Source organism: Physeter macrocephalus, chromosome 4 (assembly GCF_002837175.3).
Source record: "Physeter macrocephalus isolate SW-GA chromosome 4, ASM283717v5, whole genome shotgun sequence".
NCBI classification, from domain to species: domain Eukaryota; kingdom Metazoa; phylum Chordata; class Mammalia; order Artiodactyla; family Physeteridae; genus Physeter; species Physeter macrocephalus.
In genome coordinates, this window is record NC_041217.1 from 84181894 (window position 1) to 84198410 (window position 16517).

At 40.4% G+C, this 16517-nt stretch overlaps 2 pseudogenes; both read left to right on the forward strand.

Annotated features, from left to right (window-relative positions):
* Nucleotides 1–1630: 1630 nt before the first annotated feature.
* LOC129392076 (cytochrome c oxidase subunit 2-like) lies at nucleotides 1631–2295 on the forward strand (annotated as a pseudogene).
* Nucleotides 2296–6493: 4198 nt separating this feature from the next.
* Nucleotides 6494–8397, forward strand: LOC129392019 (NADH-ubiquinone oxidoreductase chain 5-like; annotated as a pseudogene).
* The last annotated feature ends 8120 nt before the right edge of the window (nucleotides 8398–16517 follow it).

A 16517-nucleotide genomic window follows, 5' to 3' on the forward strand; every position in this document is an offset into this window, starting at 1 on the left:
AGCATGCGGACTCTTAATTGTGGCATGCATGTGGAATCTAGCTCCCCTACCAGGGATCGAACCCCCGTTCCCAGCACTGGGAGCACAGAGTCTTACCCACTGGACCACCAGGGAAGTCCCAGGGAGATTCTCTTTAAACGGCACCTTCTGAAGAACTATTTTTCTACATCTCTCTAGGTACTGCATTTCATAACTCGATTCTTTTCAATTTTAACAATAATTGGCTTTGCATAAAATCTTAAAGTTGGGAGGTATATCTGTTGAGAGGATTGATTTCAGCTACCAGCAGTGAAAAATTTGACAAACAGTAGCTTAAAAAAGTAAGAGGTTTATTGGGCTCTGACAACTTTTGTTCATCCTCTTTAGCAAATGACCTTTGTCTTCATTACCATAACATGGCCACTGTACCTCAGGCCTCCCCTCTGCACTCCAGATCAGAAGAGAAGGGGTGGGTGAAGGGCAACAGTCAAGAGGCCTTACTGGTAAGCCAGGTGAGTCTGTCTCTGTTTTCCTTTTTAATTGAGATATAATTCACATACAATAAAATTCACCCCTTTAAAGTGTAAAATTCAATGTTTTTTAGTATACTTACAAGGTTGTGCAATCATCACCGCTATCCAAGTCCAGAACATTTCCATCATTCCAAAGAGAAACACATACTCATCTAGCAGCCAGTCCCCATTCCCCATCTCCCTTCCCCTAGCCCCTGGCAACCACTACCTACTTTTTTTCTCTATGCTTATTCTGGACATTTTGTATAAATGAAACCATACAATGTGTGGCCTTTTGTGTCTGGCTCCCTTTGTGTCTGGCTTCTTTCACTTAGCATAATATTTTCAAGGTTCATTCACTGAATGGAAGTATCGGTACTTCACTCCTTTTTATGACTGAATAATATTCCATTAGATGGATATAACACATTGGTATATGGACATTTGGATTGTTTCCACTTTGGGGCTATTATGAATAATGCTGCTGACAGGACTAAAAAGCACTAACAGGCATTGTCCCCTAGCTAATTCGTCATTAGATATTGTCCTTCATGATACCTACTATGTAGTTGCACAATTTTGCTATGTGCTCTCAATGGGAGCTGTTTTCACTATCATAGGTGGGTTTGTACACCGATTCCCACTATTCTCAGGATATACACTCAATTCAACATGAGCAAAAATTCACTTCGCAATCATATTTGTGGGTGTCAACATAACCTTCTTCCCACAACATTTTTGAGGCTTATCTGGCATGCCTCAACGATACTCCGACTCCCCAGATGCCTATACAACATGAAATACTATTTCATCAATAGGCTTATTCATCTCATTAACAGCAGTCATGCTGATAATCTTCATTATCTGAGAATCATTCACATCCAAACGAGAAGTACTAACAGTAGAACTCACTACTACAAATTTAGAGTGACTAAATGGATGTCCTCCACCATACCATACACTTGAAGAGCCAACCTACATCAATCTAAAGTAGTCAAGAAAGGAAGGAGTCGAACCCTCTTCTGTTGATTTCAAGCCAACATCATAGCCGTTATGTCTTTCCCCATGAACGAGGTATTAGTAAAATTTTATATAACTTTGTTGAAGTTAAGTCACAGGGGGAAATCTTGTATATCTCCATGGCATATCCCTTCCAGCTAGGTTTTCAAGATGCAACATCACCCATCACAGAAGACCTACTACACTTTCACAACCACACGCTAATAATTGTTTTCTTAATTAGCTCCCTGGTTCTTTATATTATTGTACTAATACTAACAACTAAGCTAACACATACTAGCACAATAGACGCACAAGAAGTAGAAACTATCTGGACTATCTTACCAGCCATTATCTTGATCTTAATTGCCCTGCCATCACTACAAATCCTTTACATAATGATGAAATTAATAATCCCTCTCTTACTGTAAAAACTATGGGTTACCAATGATACTAAAGCTATGAATATACTGACTACGAAGACCTAAATTTTGACTCCTATACAATCCCAACATCAGACCTAAAACCAGGGGAATTACGACTGCTAGAAGTAGACAACCGAGTAGTTTTGCCCATAGAGATAACAATCCGAATGCTAATCTCCTCTGAAGATGTACTGCACTCATAAGCTGTACCTTCCTTAGGCCTAAAAATGGATGCAATCCCAGGACGCCTAAATCAAACAACCCTAAAAGCAACACGACCAGGCTTATATTACGGACAGTGTTCAGAAATCTGTGGGTCAAACCATAGCTTCATGCCAACTGTCCTTGAGTTAGTGCCTCAAAAATACTTTGAAAAATGATCTGCATCTATGCTATAAGCTCATTAAGAAGCTAGGTTAGCGTTAACCTTTTAAGTTAAAGACTGAGAGCTAAAATTCTCCCTAATGATACGCCACAACTAGATATATCAACATGATATTACCATTTCATCTATATTTCTAACACTATTTATTATATTTCAACTAAAAGTCTCAAAACATATCTACTACCCCAACCCAGAGTCAACACTCACTAAAGTGCAAAAACAACCTACCCCTTGAGAGACAGTATGAATGAAAATTTATTTGCCCCTTTTGTGACCCCAACAATAATAGGCCTCCCCGTAGTCATTCTAATTATTATATTCCCAAGTATTTTATTACCAACATCAAAACGACTAATTAGGGCTCCCCTGGTGGCGCAGTGGTTGAGAGTCCGCCTGCCAATGCAGGGGACACAGGTTCGTGCCCCGGTCCGGGAAGATACCACATGCCGCGGAGCGGCTGGGCCCGTGAGCCATGGCCGCTGAGCCTGCACGTCCGGAGCCTGTGCTCTGCAACGGGAGAGGCCACAATAGTGAGAGGCCCGTGTACCGCAAAAAAAAAGAAAAAAAAAACCAAAAACGACTAATTAACAATCGCATAATTTCCCTTCAACAATGGCTAATCCAGCTTACATCAAAACAAATAATAAGCATCCATAATCATAAAGAACAGACTTGATCACTAATACTAATATCGCACATTCTATTTATTGGGTCAACCAACCTTCTTAGACTACTGCTCCACTCATTTACACGCACCATGCAGCTCTCAGTGAATCTGGGAATAGCAGTTCCCCTATGAGCCTGTACCGTGGTTATAGGTCTCCACAACAAAACAAAAGCATCTCTAGCTCACTTCCTACCACAAGGCACGCCCACCCCCTCATCCCCATGCTAGTAATTATCGAAACTATCAGCCTATTCATCCAACCAGTAGCACTAGCTGTGTGACTAACAGCCAATATTACAGCAGGTCATTTATTAATACATCTAATCGGAGAAACAACCTTAGTGCTAATAAGCATCAGCACATTCATGGCTCTCATTACATTCATTATTCTCACCCTACTCACTATCCTCGAATTCGCTGCCGCTATAATTCAAGCCTATGTGTTTACTCTCTTAGTAAGCTTATATCTGCATAACAACACATAATGACCCACCAAACCCACACCTACCACATAGTGAATCCTAGTCCTTGGCCCCCTACAGGAGCCCTTTCAGCCCTCCTCATAACATCAGGCCTAATCATATGATTCCACTTCAACTCAATAATTCTACTAATACTAGGCCTACTAACTAACACTCTAACAATATATCAGTGATGACAAGTTGTTATTCAAGAAAGCACTATCCAAGGCCACCACACACCAACCGTCCAAAAGGGACTTCGATGTGGAATAATCTTATTTATTGTCTCAGAAGTCCTCTTTTTTACCTGCTTCTTTTGAGCCTTCTATCACTCAAGCCTCACCCCTACCCCTGAGTTAGGCGGGTGCTGGCCACCAACAGGCATTCGCCCTCTAAAGCCCCTAGAGGTACTGCTTCTCAACACTTCCGTGCTATTGGCCTCTGGCGTGTCCGTCACTTGGGCCCATTACAGCCTTATGGAAGGAAATCGTAAGCACACACTTCAAGCCCTCTTTATTACAATTACTCTTGGTGTCTATATTTTACATTCCTACAAGCCTCAGAGTATTACAAAGCCCCATTTACGATCTCAGACGGGGTCTACGGAACGACTTTCTTTGTGGCCACAGGATTCCATGGACTACATGTAATCATTGGGTCTAGCTTCCTTGTTGTTTGTTTCCTGTGCCAATTAAAATTCCACTTCACATCCAACCACCACTTCGGCTTTGAAGCCGCTCCTTGATACTGACATTTTGTAGATGTTGTATGATTATTCCTTGACGTATCTATCTATTGATGAGGCTCATAGTTCTTTTAGTTTTAATTAGTGCAACTGACTTCCAATCTGTTAGTTTTGGTACCCTCCGAAAAAGAATAATAAACCTAATACTGACCCTATAAACAAATACAACACTAGCCTCATTACTCGTACTCATCGCCTTCTGACTTCCTCAACTAAACACTCACGCAGAAAAAACAAGCCCTTACGAATGAGGATTTGACCCTATAGGATCCGCCCGCCTACCTTTTTCCATAAAATTTTTCCTAGTAGCAATCACGTTCCTCCTTTCTGACCTAGAAATTGCTCTCTTACTACCCCTCCCCTGAGCAACTCAAACAAACAACCTAAAAACAATACTCACCATGGCTTTACTTTTAATTTCATTATTGGCAATTAGACTGGCCTACGAGTGAACTCAAAAGGGACTGGAGTGAGCTGAATATGGTATTTAGTTTAAAACAAAATAAACGACTTTGACTCATTAGATTATGGTTAGACTCATAATTACCAAGTATTTTTAGTACATATAAATATTATCATAGCTTTCACTATATCCCTCATAGAGTTACTAATATATCAATCCCACCTAATATCTCCACAACTATGTCTAAAAGGCATAATATTATCACTATTTATCCTGGCAGCCCTGGCAATCTTAAATTCACACTTTACTTTAGCCAGCATAATACCAATCATTTTGCTGGTGTTCGCAGGCTGCGAAGCAGCACTTGGGCTAGCCTTACTAGTAATAGTATCAATTATCTATGACACTGATTACATACAAAACCTCAACCTTCTCCAATGCTAAAATTCATCATCCCCACAATCATACTAATATCCCTAACTTGATTATCAAAAAGTAATATAGTCTGAATTAACTCCACAACCTACAGCCTACTAATTAGTCTCACAAGCCTATTTCTTCTTAACCAATTCAACAATAGCCTTAACTTCTCATTAATATTCTTCTCTGACTCCCTGTCCGCACCATTATTAATCCTAACAATGTGGCTCCTTCCCCTAATACTAATAGCCAGTCAGTCTCACCTACTCAAAGAACCATTAATCCAAAAAAAATTATATATCACAATACTAATCATATTACAAACATTTCTAATCATCACATTCACCGCCACAGAACTAATTCTATTTTACATTATATTGGAGGCTACACTAGTTCCTACCCTTACTATCATCACCCAATGAGGTAACCAAACAGAATGCTTTACTGCAGGACTCTACTTGTTATTCTACACACTAGTTGGATCACTCACACTGCTAGTGGCATTAGTATATACACAAAACACCACGGGCTCTCTGAATTTTCTAGTACTTCAGTGTTGAGCCCAGCCACTATCCAACTCCTGCTCCAATGTCCTTATATGACTGGCCTGCATGATAGCCTTTGTAGTAAAAATACCCCTCTACGGCCTCCAGCTCTGACTACCCAAAGCACACGTAGAGGCTCACATTGCAGGTTCTATAGTCCTCGCAGCCATATTACTAAAACTCGGGGACTACAGCATGCTACGAATCACGTCAATACTCAACACCCTAACAGAATTCAGAGCGTACCCTTTCCTCATGCTCTCTCTATGAGGAATAATCATAACCAGTTCTATTTGTCTACGTCAAACAGACCTAAAATCACTCATTGCCTACTCTTCAGTCAGCCACATGGCACTCGTTATTGCAGCTATCCTCTTTCAAACCCCTTGAAGCTACATAGGGGCTACCGCCCTAATAATCGCCCACGACCTCACATCATCTATGTTATTCTGCCTAGCAAACTCAAACTATGAATGAATCCATAGCCGATCTATAATCCTAGCCCGAGGCCTACAAATTCTCCTCCCACTAATAGCCACTTGATGATTGCTAGCAAGCCTGACAAACCTGGCCCTGCCCCCTACTACCAATCTAATCAGAGAGCTGTTCATAGTCATATCAACTTTCTCAGGATCAAACCTCACTATCATCTTAATAGGAACTAACATTGTAATTACAGCCCTATACTCTATGTACATACTAATCACAACACAACGTGGTAAATGTATGCACCACATTGATAATATTATGCCCTCCTTCACACAAGAAAATGCCCTTATAGCCCTCCACATCCTACCACTCCTACTCCTGTCACTAAATCCTAAAATCATCCTGGGCCCCCTATACTGTAAATATAGTTTAACAAAAACACTAGATTGTGAATCTTGCAACAGAAGACTAAAACTTCTTATTTACCGAGAAAGTATTGCAATAACTGCTAATTCATGCCCCCATGCCTAATAGTATGGCTTTTTCAGACTTTTAAAGGATAGTAGTTATCCATTAGTCTTAGGAACCAAAAAATTGGTGCAACTCCAAATAAAAGTAATAAACCTGTTCTCTTCTTTTGCCTTAGTCACATTACTAATACTAATTATCCCGATTATAATAACTAACACAAACTTCTACAAAAGTGATAAATACCCATCATATGTAAAAAGTACTGTTTCATGTGCTTTTATTACCAGCCTAATCCCAATGATAATATTCCTTCACACAGGCCAAGAAATAATCATTTCAAGCTGATACTGGATCACCATCTAAATCCTTACATTAACACTCAGCTTCAAACATGATTACTTCTCAATAATATTTGTACCAGTAGCATTGTTTATTACATGGTCTATCATAGAATTTTCAATATGATACATACATTTAGACCTTACATTAATCAGTTCTTCAAATACCTACTCCTCTTCCTCATTACCATACTAATCCTTGTTACTGCTAACAATCTCTTCCAGCTTTTCATTGGGTGGGAGGGGGTCGGAATCATATCTTTCCTACTCATTGGGTGATGATATGGACGAACAGACACAAACACAGCTGCCCTCCAAGCAATCTTATATAACTGCATCAGGGATATCGGATTCATTATATCAATAGCATGATTTCTATCCAACTCAAACGCATGAGACCTACAACAACTTTTTATATTTGATCTAAACTCTTTAAACCTCCCTCTTACAGGACTTGTCTTAGCCGTAGCCGGAAAATCAGCTCAATTTGGACTTCACCCCGGACTCCCCTCAGCAATAGAAGGTCCCACCCCTGTAACAGCCCTACTCCACTCAAGCACAATAGTCATAGCAGGGGTCTTCCTACTTATCCGATTTTATCCCCTAACAGAAAACAATAAACTTATTCAAAAAATAACGTTATGCCTGGGAGCCCTTGCCACTCTATTCACAGCTATATGTGCTCTCACACAAAATGATATTTAAAAAATTATTGCTTTCTCTACCTCAAGCCAATTAGGTCTAATGAGTGTAACTATTGGCATCAACCAGCCCTAGCTAGCATTCTTATACATTTGCTCACATGCTTTCTTTAAAGCCATACTATTCATGTGCTTCAGATCTATTATCCACAACTTAAACAACGAACAAGATATTCAAAAAATAGGAGGCCTATTCAGGACCTTACCCTTTACGGCAACAGCCATTATCATTGGGTGCCTAGCACTGAACAGGAGTGATTTCCTCACCGGTTTTTATTCTAAAGACCTAATCATTGAAACCGCCAACATGTCTTATACCAACGCCTGAGCCCTATTAATAACTCTGTCACCTCCCTCACAGCCATCTACAACACTCTCATTATGTTCTTCACACTACTGGGACAACCCCACTCCTCGCCCTCAGCTCCTATCAGTGAAAACAACCCCCTCTTAATTAGCTGTATCAAACGCCTACTAATCGGAAGTATCTTTGCTGGATTCATCATCTCCAACAGCATTCTCCCAACAACCATCCCCCTAATAACCATACCTCTGCACTTAAAACTAACTGCTCTTACAGTAACAACTCTGGGCTTCGTGCTAGCACTCGAAATTAACCTCAACACACAAAATATACCTACTCCTCAAGCTCCTTTAAATTCTCTACTCTCCTAGGATATTGCCCCACCATTATACACCACCTACCCTCTTATCTAAACTTATTAATGAGCCAAAAATTAGCATCCTCTCTCCTAGACTTAATCTGATTAGAAACTATCTTACCAAAAACCACATCCCTCATTCAACTAAAATCCTCCACACTAATCTCAAACCAAAAAGGTCTTATTAAACTATACTTCCTATCATTTCTCATCACCCTCACCCTTAGCATACTTTTATTTAATTACCCCGAGTAATCTCCATGATAACCACAACACCAGTAAACGATGACCAACCAGTAACAATCACTAACCAAGTACCATAACTATATAATGCTGCAATCCCTATAGCCTCCTCACTAAAAAAACCAGAATCACCAGTATAATAAATAAACCAATCCCCCAACCCCTTGAACTTAAACACAATTTCCACCTCCTCATCCTTCAAAATATAAAATACCATTAAAAACTCTACTATTAACCCTAAAAGAAACACCCCCAAAACAACCTTATTAGAAACCCAAACCTCAGGATACTGCTCAGTGGCTATAGCCGTTGTATAACCAAACACGACTAACATTCCCCCTAAATAAATCAAAAACACTATCAGACCTAAAAATGAACCACCAAAATTCAACACAATCCCACATCCAACACCACCACTCACAATCAACCCTAAACCCCCATAAATAGGTGAAGGTTTTGAAGAAACTCCCACAAACCTAATCACAAAAATAATACTTAAAATAAATACAATGTATGTCATCATTATTCTCACATGGACTCCAACCATGACCAATGACATGAAAAATCATCATTGTCGTTCAACTATAAGAACACCAATGACCAACATCCGAAAAAAACCACCCGCTGATGAAGATCATCAACAGCACATTCATTGACCTCCCAACCCCATCAAACATCTCGTCATGATGAAACTTTGGCTCTTTACTAGGCATCTGCCTGATCCTACAAATCCTAACAGGCCTATTCCTAGTGATACACTACACACCAGACACAACAACTGCCTTCTCATCAGTAACACACATCTGTCGAGACGTCAACTATGGATGAATTATTTGATATATACATGCAAACAGAGCTTCCATATTCTTTTTTTTTAACATCTTTATTGGAGTATAATTGCTTTACAATGATGTGTTAGTTTCTGCTTTATAACAAAGTGAATCAGTTATACATATACATATGTTCCCATATCTCTTCCCTCTTGCGACTCCCTCCCTCCCACCCTCCCTAACCCACCCCTCTAGGTGGTCACAAACCACCTAGCTGATCTCCCTGTGCCATGCGGCTGCTTCCCACTAGCTAGCTATTTTACGTTTGGTAGTGTAGCTTCCATATTCTTTATCTGCCTCTACACTCATGTAGGACGTGGCCTGTACTATGGGTCCTACACCTTTCAAGAAACATGAAACATTGGAATCATCCTACTACTTACAGTTATAGCTACTGCATTCATAGGTTATGTACTACCTTGAGGACAAATATCATTCTGAGGCACAACAGTCATCACAAACCTACTCTCAGCAATCCCATATATCGGCACCATCCTTATCGAATGAATTTGAGGAGGCTTTTCTGTAGATAAAGCAATTCTTTGCCTTCCACTTCATTCTCCTTTTCATCATTACAGCGCTAGCAGCCATCCACCTACTATTCCTTCATGAAACAGGATCCAACAACCCCACAGGAATCCCATCCAACACAGACAAAATCCCGTTCCATCCCTATTACACAATCAAAGATATCCTAGGCACCCTGCTACTAATTCTAGCCTCACTAATGCTAGCCCTATTCTCACCTGACCTGCTAGGAGACCCCGACAACTACACCCCAGAAAACCCACTCAATACACCGCCCCATATCAAGCCAGAATGGTACTTTCTATTCGCCTATGCAATCCTACGATCAATCCCCAACAAACTAGGAGGAGTCTTAGCCCTATTACTCTCAATCTTGGCTTTTATTCCAATACTCCACACATCAAACAGCGAAGTATGATATTCCAACCTTTCAGCCAACTCCTATTTTGAATGTTAGTAGAAGACTTACTAACATTAACATGAATTGGAGGACAACCCATAGAATACCCATACATCATTATTGGACAACTTGCATCTGTTTTTTATTTTCTTTTAATCCTAGTGCTAATACCAGTAACTAGTATCATCGAAAACAAATTTCTAAAATGAAGAGTCTTTGTAGTATAACACAATACCCTGGTCTTGTAAACCAGAAAAGGAGAACGACACACCTCCCTGAGACTCAAGAAAGAAGCCCTAAACTTCACCACCAGCACCCAAAGCTGAAATTCTATATAAACTAGTCTCTGAAATACATTATAAGACATTCATAAAATTACAGTACTATGTCAGTACTAAAACAACCCATTTTATCACATACATGTTATGTACATTGTGCATGTTTGCACTACCACATCAATAAGTACATGCATTCCATACGTACATGTATACACTGTATGTATAATCGTGCATTACATTATTTACCACATGCCTAATAGGCATGTACGCTAAACCACTGATATTGCATAATACATACAATTTATTGGTTGTACATAGTATGTTAGGTTAAATCAATCCTTAGCCAAGGTACTTATAATCCCATGCATTACACCACAAGCTTGATCACCAGGCTGCGTGAAACCATCAGCCTGCTTGGCAGGTGTCCCCCTCCTCCCTCCGGGCCCATAGCTTGGGGGTTTCTATCAATGGACTTTATCAGACAATCTGTTTCTTACTTCAGGGCCATCTCACCTAAAATCACCCACTCTTTCCCCTTAAATAAGACATCTCGATGGACTGATAACTAATTAGCCCATGCTCACACATAACTGTGGTTTCATACATTTGGTATTTTTTAATTTTGGGGGGGGGATGCTTGGACTCAGCTATGACCTTAAAAGGTCGTAACACAGTCAAGCAAATTGTAGCTGGACTTGATTGGAATTATTTACTGGCACGAGCAACCTGCATTGTGCAATTCAGTCAGTGGTCACAGGACATAGCACTCCACTCTCCCCCCCGGTTTAAAATATTTACCTATCAGAATAAATTAACCTTAACACCCCCATCATACCAATGAGCTACTTAGATATTCACCACCCATATTGACAGACATCCCCCTAGATTCACCAGCCATTTTATCAAAAATTTAATACTAAATCTGACATAAACCACACAACGCAAACATACAAACACCACCTATATATAGCAAGTTAATGTAGCTTGAACACTTCTTAAAATGTCTAGGTGGGCTCACTGGCCCCATGAACATAAAGGTTTGTTCCCAGCCTTTCTATTAATTTTTAATAGAATTACACATGCAAGTATCTGCACTCTGGTGAGAATGCCCTCTAAATCACTGAGATTAAAAGGAGCAGGTATCAAGCACGCCACACCTGCAGCTCACAACACCTTGCTCAACCACGCCCCCATGGGAGACAGCGGTGATGAGAATTAAGCCATAAATGAAAGTTTGACTAAGCCATATGAATCAGGGTTGGTAAATTTCGTGCCAGCCACTGCAGCCATAGATTGACCCGAATTAATAGAATTACAGCATAAAGCATGTTAAAGAATTATACAAGATAAAGTTAAACCTTAATTAAGCTGTAAAAAGCCATAATTACAGTAAAAATAAACTATGAAAGTGACTTTAACATATCCTGATCACATGATAGCTAAGACCCAAACTGGGATTAGGTACCCCACTATGCTTAGCCCTAAACCCAAATAATCACAGCAACTAGACTATTCGCCAGAGTACTACTAGAAACAGCTTAAAACTCAAAGGACTTGGCGGTGCTTCACACCCTTCTAGAGGAGCCTGTTCTATAATAGATTAACCCCGATAAACCTCACCAACACTTGCTAATCCAGTCTATATACCGCCATCTTCAGCAAACCCTAAAAAGACAAGGACTGTTACGCTGAATACTTGCATACAAGTTTTTATGTGAACATATGATAACTCAATGATTTAGCTTTCTGAGGAGCTGCCAAACTGTTTTCCAAAATGGTCACACCATTTCACAGTCCCACCAGCAGTGTACGAGGGGTCCAACGAGTCCGTCTCTTTTAAAACCTTTTCTCAAAAGCCTCTCCCACCCCATCCCCCATCCCAGAGACTTCTACAAACATCTCACTGTCCAGAACTGGATCATGTGGCTACTCCTATCTTCAACTGAGTCTGGGAAAGTGGGCATTCTAGCCTTCAAACCTCAATTGTAGAGAAGGAAGGGAGGTTTGCATCTTTGTTAAAGAAGTGATGCTGGTCATTTTTTTCTGATAGGAAATGCCCTCTTCAAAACCCCTGACAAAGAGGTATCCCACCTCTGCTGGAACATTGCTCTCAAGATGAGACTCCTATCTCCTAAGGAGTTCCCACTCCACATCTGAATGGATCTTATTGTTAGTTCTTCCTGTGTACTGAATAACATATCTGATATTTCCCCTTCAGAAATAACAAAACAAAGGGAATACAGGAATGCAAATGAAATAGAGTCATTAATAATGTAAATGTGATGTTCCAACTATTATTGCCTAGCTCACAGGAGGGTTTGGTAATTGTTTATATTCCTCCCTTCCACCCCCTCCTCCTGTCTTTCCCTTCTTTCCTCTGTAATGGCATGGCAAGAGGATACATTTTGTTGTTCTGTTAAATTATACATTTCTAGGACATCAGGGATGGTATTGTCTAATTGACTTTGGTCCACACCTGCTACAACTTATGTGTATGTGAGCATTAATGACTTTTTTTCTATAGAAGAGAAGGAAGACAACTGGTGACAGAATAAACTACCCACAGACCCACCATTGGATTATAAGCATGCTGAGCGCTTAATGAGTTGCTGAATAATATAACACTTTAGTTCTTTGGCTGCCTCATGATTAAATGCTATAAATATTTATGATTTATTACTGATGCTTTGGCTAGGATAGGCTTTGGAAGGCTCATGGATCACAGTGATTCTAAAGGAAAATAAGAAAATAAAACCGTATAAAGCTGCTTATTTATAATGCTGCTCAAATGGGTTATGTAATTTTTCAGAAGGTGGTGAAGGTAAAGCTATTCAGCAGCAATGCCATTTAAATGGTTTCTTTTATAATTGGTAATGTATTTCTCATAGGAATATATTTATAATAAGTGGGAGTTTATGGTTATCACTTTCTACTAAGAACCCACTCACCCCTGAAGGTTTCAGTTAGGCTGCAAGATCAAAGAACTCAGCATTAGGTTTACTGCAAATCCTTTCTTGCTCTATGTGCCAACCAAGGACTAATACATGGGGGTCTTTATCCTAAAGTCAGAAATCAGGTCTCTGAGAAGCAAGGCAAGCACTTATCTGTACCACTGTCCCCAGCTGCACCTAATCGCCCACTTACAAAACTTTGCGCTCCCTGTTTCCTTGGTTCTGCTGGCTTAGAGGATTTGTACCCAAGAAGTGAACACTTGCACGAGGTACATGGCAGTGCTGAGTGAGCACTGTGAAGTGGACTCCAAGTTCAGATAACTGGGCTTGATTCCTAACTCCATCAAACTGCACAGCCCTCAGCAAGTTATTTAACCACTCCGGGCTTCAGTTTCTTCATGGCGTTCCTGTGGATTGAGTGAATTAATACATGTGAAGCACTTGCCAAGAGCAAGTGCTCGATTAAATATTAGGTATTGTTATTTCCATTAAAAGGAATCATAAGCAAATCTTTTGACTTACAGTGTGCCTTAGGACAGAGTAGACATCTCTAAACATTGTACTAGAGAGCTCACTGCTCAGACATGAGGAAAATTTAGCATATACAGAAAAAGAGAAGCATTAAAATTTTCTCCCTGAAACTGATTCTGTACCTTAATACCTATGTGGAGAAAAAAATTAATGAGTTTGGCCTTTTCACATATCTTATCTCACTGCATCTTTGTATCCACCCTTTGATATTGTCATTTGTTATTATTCTCTTCGCTTTACTATAAATATGAGGAAACCAAGAACTTGAGAGATGAAATGATTTGCCCAAGAGCACAAAACTACTAAGCGGCAGAGCCAAGATTTGAGCCCAGTTTTTTGGATCAATCAATCAATCTATACACAAAGTGATGACAAGAGTATGTTTTAGTTTTGTTGTTGTAAAAAATGGAAAGGCAAGTTTGGGGGTAGGGGAGAGGAGGATGGAAAGCAGCACCTTCGTATAATTCTCAATGAAGGAAAGGATGGTTCTCCTTGAGAAAGGGTCAACATAGCCCTCCTGTCGTGCAGACATCCATCACACGACTGCAGAACAGATCTGGGTTTCCAAAACTGACTGCTTTTAAATATAAAGCTCCACTGATTTTGAATCACAAAGGCAGGGCACGCAAACAAAATTATAGTTTCTTTTTAAGTGATAAGTATAGTCAGAGTCTAAGCAACCTTTACATTATAGACTGAAGTGTTTTACTATTGCATTTACTCACACCATTTAAGTGGAGGATAAACATTTCACATTTTCTAATATGTTAATGCCAACATAGAAAGCAAAAGGTTGCTGGAAATTTGTGACTGACAGCCCTGTGCTGTCAGCCAGCTAATGAAGTCTCTCCCTCATGCACAGCTGCCTCATGTACTAAGGCTCAGGTCAGGTATTCATGTCACTGAGGGGATGTCATCTGGTTCCTTATTTGAAAAAGGATTCTTAATACCTCATCACTCCCACATCCCCTTAGTTTGCTTCAGACAAAAAGGAATTAGATAGTCAAGTCACATACAGAGAAGAGAATATTTATATACAATACTCATGAGAGTAAAACCTTTTCAGGACTGAATGGAAGATCACTCAGTCTCCCTGAAACATAAAGTACTGACTGGAGGGAACAAAAAAGCTAGCAAAACCAACCTGGCTCGCTGTATCATGCTAAAGGGCCCCTGAGTGAAAGGCGTAACTATTCCCGTAGGTGAGGTCCGTGGCGATGGATAGCATTTATGCGGACTCTCAACCACTGCGCCACCAGGGAAGCCCTGAAAAAGGATTCTTAATACCTCATCACTCCCACATCCCCTTAGTTTGCTTCAGACAAAAAGGAATTAGATAGTCAAGTCACATACAGAGAAGAGAATATTTATATACAATACTCATGAGAGTAAAACCTTTTCAGGACTGAATGGAAGATCACTCAGTCTCCCTGAAACATAAAGTACTGACTGGAGGGAACAAAAAAGCTAGCAAAACCAACCTGGCTCGCTGTATCATGCTAAAGGGCCCCTGAGTGAAAGGCGTAACTATTCCCGTAGGTGAGGTCCGTGGCGATGGATAGCATTTATTAAACATTTCCTAACTGCCACATATACTATTTATCTGGCTTACTAGATCTACTAAATACTATATCTGGTTTACTCCTGCAAACAGCACCATGAGGTGGAAAATATTATCTTCATACTAGAGATGTGGAAACTGAGGTTGGGGAAGATATGGAATTAACCCCAGGCCACACAGACGCTAAATGGCACAGCAGGGACTCAAACCCAGGGCTGTCTGTTATCTAAGCCCATGCTCTTTTCAACTTCCTACATCTTCTCCTTCTTTCTTTGGAAAGTGACACCCTCCCCACATTTTATCATTGAGGACTGTAATAGTTATCTATTGCTATATAACATATTACCACGCACTTAGTGGCTTAAAGCAACACACACGTTACCTGTGAGTCAGGAATCTGGGCATGACTTAGCTGGTCCTCCACTTTAAAGTCTCTCAAAGATTGCAATCAAGGTGTTATCCAGGGTTGGGGTCTCTTCTGGGGCTTGACTGGGGAGGGATCTTCTTCTGAGCTCACATGCTTGTTGGCAGCACTCAGGTCCTGGCAGGTTGTTGGACTGATGGGCTCAATTCCTGAGGGTCTCTGTCAACCAGAGGCTGCCCTTAGTTCTTTGCTATGTGGGCCTCTCCATGTGTCAGCTGACTTGATTGAAGCCATTGAGGGAGAGAATCAATAGGGAGAGTTTGCTGGCGAGATGGAAGTTACGATGGTATGTAACATAATCATGATGGCGACGTTCCACCACCTTTGCCATATTCTATTGCTTAGAAGCAAGTCACAGACCCCGCTCAGACTCCAGGGGAGGGGATTACACAGGATATGGATGATAGGAGGTAGGGGATGCCTCTCAGAGTCTATCAACTACAGGGAGTTATGTCAAGTGTTCTGTCTTTTCCTTTATATTTCTGCCAACTCCACCAACTTGTCATAAAGCTCCTTGTCCAGGATCAGAGAAAGGCTTATAATTTTTTTTTTTTTTTTTTTGCGGTACGCGGGCCTCTAACTGTTGTGGCCTCTCCCATTGCGGAGCACAGGCTCCGGACGTGCAGGCT